The sequence below is a fragment of the Rattus norvegicus genome, chromosome X (assembly GCF_021556685.1).
Source record: "Rattus norvegicus strain SHRSP/BbbUtx chromosome X, alternate assembly SHRSP_T2T, whole genome shotgun sequence".
Classification (NCBI taxonomy): Eukaryota; Metazoa; Chordata; class Mammalia; order Rodentia; family Muridae; genus Rattus; species Rattus norvegicus.
The window spans coordinates 108,008,145-108,016,277 of NC_141554.1; the positions used below are offsets into that span (position 1 = coordinate 108,008,145).

Below are 8,133 nucleotides of genomic sequence, written 5' to 3' on the forward strand. Positions count from 1 at the left end.
CATGTGCCTATAATTTCATGTGTCTCTATAGCCAGCATTTTGATTTGAAATACATTGTGGAACGGATAATCCTAGAGTACAGGAACTGTTTAGGAAACTAGTTAGGTGCAGGCTTTCATGATCGTGAGCAAAGTGATGCTCATGTCAGGAACGTATATTTGGTATAGTATATGCCTCAGACACTGTCAATAGGGCAACACAATGGCCATTTGCTAAAGACCATCCAGGTGTTATCACGGTGCCCATTTAAAACAATGGATTCATTTAGTTATCAAGTATTTATATGATAAAAGGGAGTTCCATATATCTCAGTAGAGGCAGAAGCCAGGATCTACATGTGTGCATCTATGTGATACCTATATTTATATATGTTTTTATAGGTGATATATATATATATATATGAAATGTGTTCATCATATGCATTGCATTGAAAGCTGAAATCACACTTCTATATATTATTTTGAGATAGGGTCTTACTCTGTAGCCCTAAGTGCTCTAGAACTCATTATGCAGACTGACCTCAAACTTGCAACAGTTCAGTCTCTCTCTCCCAAGTCCTGGGATTGTGAGTTTCCTCAATCACACTTATCTTGAAATCACACTGGTAGGCAATGCCCTACTTCACTATTGTACCAAGTATGTGATTCTCAATTTCACGATTATTATTTAACATGATTTCGGAACTTTAGTATGTGTGCATTTGTATGCATTATTTTATGTGCACTCCGCATTTCTACCACCTCATATCTCAGTATTAGGAAATAAGACTGTTCCTAGTCAAGACACTACGTTTACTAAGAATGTAATACTGGAGACAGCAACACGGCCCAGGCAGCAGTCAAACTTATGTCAAAGGCCTGGGTGTAATAACTAAAACCACAAGAGGGAAGTAGAGCTCTGACTCCCTCAAGTTGTCGCCTTTTCTCTGACCTCTAGCCATGTGCTCTGGCATATGTACACACTGTCCACACTAAAATAAATAGATAGATAGATAAATATATAGATAGATAACAAAATGAATAAATAAATGAATAGATGGATCAATCAATCAATCAGTAAATGCAGTAACTACTCTAAGAGTTAATATTTGGGTGGGAATGAAAGTTGGCGGTAGAGACACCACTTGGCAGACATTTGGAAGGTCTGGGGTCTGATATCCCCCACACAAAAAGAAGTCAATTAAAAAGCAACTGCAAATGATGAGTGTTGCACTATATACTACTTCAAAACAAATGGCCAACAAAGTAGATTTCCTGTGTCTGGGGGAAATTTCTCAGTGTCAGAGCGTAGGTTTTGCATGGGTTAGACCCTAGTTCATTCTCAAGACCCAAAAATTAGTACAGTGATATTCACAGCCCAGTAGAAGATTTTCTGTAACTATGGGTATGAATTATGAACTTAGAAACACAGGGAGAGATCTGAACCCAAATGCCAATATATATGGATCATATTATAATGTATGTGGGGTACCTGGTACGATGGTGCCTGGCACTGCATCTGATGGCCTACAATGTATCCCCAGGACCCACATGACCTAAGCAGAGGAACACTCCTGAAAGTTGCCCTCTGGCATTGACATGTTAAGCAAACATATACATATATGTAAAGAATATAAATAGACATAACTTATTAGAAACAAGACAATCTTATTACCTATTGAAATAGAATATAAAACTAATCCTTTACAAGACATATACCTTATTTAAAGGCATACAAATAATATCTTGAACACTTAAATACAAGCACGTGTACCTAAGTATAAGTAGAAATCAGGGGGGAGTTATGTTAATGTTATAGGGAAAACTAAAATCAAAGTGCAATAAAAGTGTTTGAGCAAACAGTAATGCAGGTCTAAATTCACTAGGAAAATGTTAGCCATTCATGCCTACGTTCGAGTCATGCAACAGAGCATCAAATACAAGAAAGATAAGAAAAAGATATGAGAAGTGATTAAAGATGGTGGATGCAATTAACATGCTTCTCTGAATGCAAAATCAAGTGTGGGGAAATAATTAATTCAACAATGAAAAGACCTGCATAATGTAACCTCAAGGGCAATCCCATAGGAAGTCGTAGAGAACTCCATTGTGATACAAGGTAACAATTTCAATATGGACATGGAACATGAGTGATGACTGACTGACTCCATGTGAGGCTAGTAGATCTTGGACACCAATGAGAATACAAATTAAGATTGTGGAGAATGTGAACATTGACGAAAACAGGCAGTTTATAGTCTGAGGCTGGAGTATTCCTACTATTGTTTTGAGACAAAGTCTCCTGTGCGGTTCTGACAGGCCTGGTTGAAGTCCTAGAGATGCAAGTGTTTCTGCCTCCCATCCGCTGAGGTCTTAATGGCCTGTGCCGCCATGCCTGGCATAATTGAGCTATTTGTGCTCACATGCACTGTATTAATACTTCTTCTGTTGCAGTGATAAAATGGTGCAGTGGACACAAACTAACAGGGAAGCAATTGTCTTGCACTCTGTTTGGTAGGAATAGACATTTTAAAGTAGGGAGGACAAGGAAGGAGGCCGGTGTGTGAGCAAGAGCAGGAACACGACTGAGCACATTTGCATCCACACTCAAGAAGCACAGAGAACACCAGTGCATTGAGGCTATAAATGCCAACGCTCACCCAAGTGATGTACTTGCTCCAGCTCGGTACTCCCTGCTAAAAGTTCCTCCCCTCCAACAGAGCACCACCAAGCCACTATGGTTATGATTTCCATGACTTCAGCATTAAGATAGATGCACTCTGTTTTCCCATGCAAATCCTACAACTTCTTAGAAGAAATTGGAAAGCAAATTAGCACGCTGATTAACCATTTTTATAGAAATAAAAAGGGCCCAAATTATATCATGAAGGAAATGTAGAAACAATGCTACTTGATGTGAAAACAGATTATGAACCTACAGTAGTGAGAGAGTGTGCTACATTGTCAAGATAAACAAGGACCTAGGCATGCTGGGATAAGCCCCAAATCCCAGCATTGGGAATCAGATGGAGGAGAGTCAGGACTTCAATGTCTTCGTTGGTTATATAGTGAGGTCCTGCAAGTGTGGAGTACACCACACCCACCATCTCAAAGAAGCAAAAGACACAAATATCAAAGGAACACACAGAGTCCAGACACATTCTCACAAATACATGGGCGGCTGATTTCTTTAATGGTAGCCCCTAGCCTTGAGCCTCAAGTTCACCTCCCCTTATCTTTCCATGTCTCAGCAGTCCAGGAGACCCTGACCTGCCTTTTCTCTGCCTGCCAGGCAGACTTTATCCCTCTTTTGTTCCCTCTGCTTCAGAGAGGTGGCAAATGGCTCCAGACACTGTATAGACCAGACTGCTACACATGTACGCTCGTCTCGTCGCAGTGTCCTAGGTTTGGGGGTTAAGACCTCTGCCGTGGTGCCTGGTTCCTCGGACAGCAGATGCTCAGGAAACATAATGGAAAGTACAATCAGCACATCTGAGAGTAGGACTTACTGGAGTGTCATCGTGGTTTGGCTGGTAAAGCATTTGTTGCTCTGGAGAAAGGAGAGAATCATCTCCCAAGGATTGTTCTCTGATATCCACATATGGCTGGTTCGCTAATGTCCTTAGTGTCTTATGTTACTGTAACTGATAACTCTAGCTCTTTCTCTAAGACTTAAATTACACTTATTGATGAATGTATGTGGCCAGTAAAGAACAAAGTTTCCCATTATGTTTCCCCGGAACTTTCTCAAACAAAGCCCCTTGAAATGGTAGAAGGAATCGCTGCTCACCTTCTGAGAATTGGTTTTGAAAATGAAGTGTTCCTGACGTGCTCTAGTTTTAAATGTTTGTTTCCTGCCTAATGGCTCCATTAGGAAAGTTGTGGAAACTTAAACAGAACTGTAGGAGAAAGTAGTTCCCTTCAAATTCTTCTGAGGGACTATATTATCCTACAGGGCTCTGAGATTCCTGTAGGCATGTGAGAACGCCTCTCCTCTGACAGACGTTCCCGCTCATATATTATACTGTAGTTGTGTGTGTGTGTGTGTGTGTGTGTGTGTGTGTGTGTGCGCGTGTGTGTGTGTGTACATACATATATACATACATAGATACTCGGGTCAAGGATAGTTGCATCTGTCTTCCCTCCCTCAGAGAAATTCAAGTGCTCACCTCTAGGAACACATAAGCTTGGCTACAGAGAATGCTCCCATCACTACATCACCTAAGTAGACATTTTAACGGAGTCCACAAGGACGTTGGTTTCCATGGCAACCACAACGCTCCAGTTCTCTGTTCAGTAACTAGGAACCTTCCACCCAATCCTCCCTTCTTTTCTCTCCAAGCAGAACTCATTGACCCTTGCTATCTGTCACCTGAGAAAGCCACCCACTAGGGAAACTGCCACCAGCTTGAAAGCAGAGATTCACTCAAGCTCAGAACAAAACAATCCTGGAGGCACATCCACACTGTACTCACCAGACTATTAAAACCTCAGGGAAATAACTGGGTTATTGATGACCATTGTCCTTATGGTCCTAGATGAACGCTTTAACCAGTAATTACCTATGCATATATGCTCTCCCAGCAAAAAATTAAAGCCTGGATATCTTGTGAAGAAACAAAACCAGAACACAAAAAGGACCCCGAGATGCTGGGAATCGAACCCAGGACCGCTTACACGCAAGGCAGTTGCTCTACCGCTGAGCTACATCGTCAAGGGTACCAGTCCTTCCATCACAGTCCATATAAACCTAGGGAGACTCAAGCAACATGGCTACAGCTACAGGGAGCTGGAACACTTTCACAACATGCCGGCATCTGCATCTCTTCACTGCCTGCAATTAATAATTTCAAATCAAGTGCTGCTATGGGATTTCTTTTATGAAAAAAGAAAATATACTCAACAAAAACAAAGTAATAGTATTAAGAAAAAGAAGTCTTTTTTTAAAAAAACAAATTAGAAAAACGTTTATAGAAAAATGACAACAGGTACAAAAAGGTTAGGCCAATGCAAGGAACGCTCTCCAGCTTCAGACCTGCTCACTTCAAACTTACCAATTACCTTAAAAATCCACCCCCTCACTCTATCCCCCACTGACATGAAGAAATGAGTTTTGGGCCTTTCCCTGTTTCTGGTTACTCCCCATAGTTATATAATGGCTTAGTCATGGTTTTGTGAAGTCTTTATTTTTCTGGACTCAGGGTATACTGGCTCGCCTAAGGGTCTCTTGCCTTCCTTTGCTCTGAGTGCCTCCCTCTGTGTGATCCTTTGTGGTCCATACTGGGTGTAAGTCACAGGACCTTGTATATTCTACACAAATGTTCTAAAACTGAGCTACATTTCCACCCTCCCTGTGTAACTTTAACACCAGAGTGAACAGGATTCTCCCTCCCGGTCACCGACATACTTTATGACTCTTTTATGTACCTTATCTATGTCTCATTTTATACATAAAAAGGTAATGTTCATTCCCTCGAGTGTGAAATGGTTCCTCAGTGAGAATGTATGTGTTCTACACACAGCCCTTTATCGGTGTATAAACTTGTATGCAAGCATTTTATTTGACCTAACACTAGGTGTTAGAGTTCGTAACTTTTAACATCTACACCTGATCGGATAAGTAGAGATATTAATATGAGTATTCTATCAACACAAATATTTATGTAATGTTTTGATATCTAGGCTTGCTTCAAATTTAACTCAGATTTACAGTACAGCTGAACAGTACCTGTGTTTTATTTTCTGTATAAATTAAAACTCAAACTTTTAAAAATAAAAGAAATCATAATTCTTCAAAACATGGCAGACCCACAATGAATTGTCAGTATCATGTCAAATTAATAATAATGAGTGACTGCAGGGTATGTCCGGTCTGGCATAGGTTGGGAAGATGGCATTGAGAGTTTGGGTAGAGTGAGGCTGCGGCTGTGGTCATGAATGGGTGCCTCCAGTGGGCTTCGGTTACTGACATGTCTGAGACTCAGTCTCTGGGGCTCCCTGACAAGGGTTGAAGTTATTTCTTCAGCAAGCAAATGTGAGTTTGGAAAAGCACCGAGGAAGAATGAACCTTGAAGATCAAACACAGGGTCAAGGGGGGAAACATAGAAGAAAGTGTCTTGATCCTGTCCCTGAAACAGACTTTTCTCCTACACAGTATCCTCCCTTATTTCTCTCAAAGCAGAAGTCATTCTTCCTTGACGTCGTTCACCCGAGAAAGCATACCCACTAGGAAACTGCCAGCAGCATGAAGGCAGAAGCTGTGAGGAAACATAATCCCAGAGCGATGACCACGCTGTACTCCCCAGACTAAGAGGTCTCCATGGGAACGTCTTCAAGGTTAGAGTGGAATATTGTTGTCACGGTTATAGATGAGCACTTTGACCATACGGCCCAGACTACGGAGGTCTTTACCGACACGTCTTCTAGATCCTGTCTAGAAACTGATCCTGAAGAGAAAAAAAACAAAAAGCTTGGAGAGGCCGGGAATCGAACCCGGGACAACATACGTGTAAGGTATGCGCTCTACCACTGAGCTACAACTCAAAGCCTCACTCCAGACCTCTTTCCAGCCTATATGAAGTGACAGAGACTCAAGCTACTTTTTATGGTGCCTGAAGATATTTATATCACATATTTGCATATCATTATCGACAATTTTTATGTCATCACTTCTATGGGAAAAGAATCGATTTCCAATGCAAACAAAACAAGATCAAGAACCACAACAAATTTTGTGCTCTGCAAAACATGGCAGACCTACATCACTTGAGACTATTGTGCTAAATTCATTAGAATGTGCTTCTGAAGGATTAGGAACATCAGGCAATATTGAAGCAGGGATTGGGTAGATGGCATTCTGAGGTTGGGTACAGCGAGTCTACGGTTGCCTTTAGTCTTCTGGGCCTCCCTTCTATGGAGCCTACCAGGAACTCTCTCAGACCCAGGCTCTGCGCCTGACCAAATCCGGGTATAAATTTTATCTTAGGCAACATTGTACATTTACAAATGTTCTGAGGAAGAAAGAACCTTGAAGATCAAACACAGGGTCAAGTGAAGAAGCATACAAGAGAAGTATCTTGATCCAGCCTCTGATGGAAACAGTTTTTTTTTAATCTTATGTCTAGCTTATATCAACTCGACAGAAGGCTTTAATTCCACTATAGAGGTCACAGGCTGTGCATGTGAATCAGCTATATTTAGCTATTTGAATCACTGAAATCCAGGGTACAGATTAATGTTGATGACATAAAAGTTAATGGTTGGACAGCATATGCCCACAACAGAAAGTAGACATCAGAAAGAAGATTCACAAGTGGTGTAATAGTCTAGGTGTTGGCCAGAAGCGGGTGACAGGCATCCTAATCACCACATCTCTCTTATTCTGCTTATGGACACCCTGCATTCCCTGCATCTGACCATGCACATATTCTGTACACACAACCCAGCCTCAGAAGTCCTTTGGTCTCCAATATTTCTGTCCACAATTTCTCCTTATTCCTCACGGCAAAAATATGTCTGTTTTGTGCAGCTTCTCATCCAGCATAGAGAACATTTTGGGTCAATAATAGGTTGTACCAATTTTCATGTCTTCATGTATCATTTTGAATTTTGTCAGTTATGTGTGTAAAGTTGCCACATTAAAATAAGGACCTTCCCTTGGTGCTTCAGGATCAATCATGGCAATTCTGGCTGCAATCTGCACCACGATTCCAGACTGGAGGACCCTTGTCATCTTCCTCCGCGTTTTTGCTTTAATAGCAGGCAATGCCTTAAAAGTAATCATTTTCTTGGAACCAGCAGTGATGTTTCAGGGCTGGATAATTTTTTATAGGTTATATTTCTTTATTTAAATTTCAAATTTTCCCCTTGCGGGGTTTTCTGTCCTTAAGTTTTTTTTTTTTTTTTGGTTCTTTTTTTCGGAGCTGAGGACCGAACCCAGGGCCTTGCGCTTCCTAGGTAAGCGCTCTACCACTGAGCTAAATCCCCAGCCCCCGGGGTTTTCTGTCCTTAACCACCCTATACCCTCCCTCGTCCCCCTTCCTCTCCCCTTCCCCATAAGGGTGTTTCCCTCCCTTCCAGACAGCTTACGACTCCTCCGATGTTCCCCTGCACTGGGGGTCCAACCTTCGCAGGACCAAGAGCTTCCCCTTCCACT

At 41.6% G+C, this 8,133-nt stretch overlaps 1 non-coding gene and 1 pseudogene across 1 annotated transcript; one reads left to right on the forward strand and one right to left on the reverse strand.

The window, feature by feature from the left end:
* The first annotated feature begins 6,297 nt into the window (after positions 1–6,297).
* Parl-ps3 (presenilin associated, rhomboid-like, pseudogene 3) lies at positions 6,298–7,828 on the forward strand (annotated as a pseudogene).
* Trnaa-ugc1 (transfer RNA alanine (anticodon UGC) 1) lies at positions 6,450–6,518 on the reverse strand. Its single transcript has one exon. It is a non-coding gene; the product is annotated as a tRNA-Val (tRNA).
* Positions 7,829–8,133: the final 305 nt, after the last annotated feature.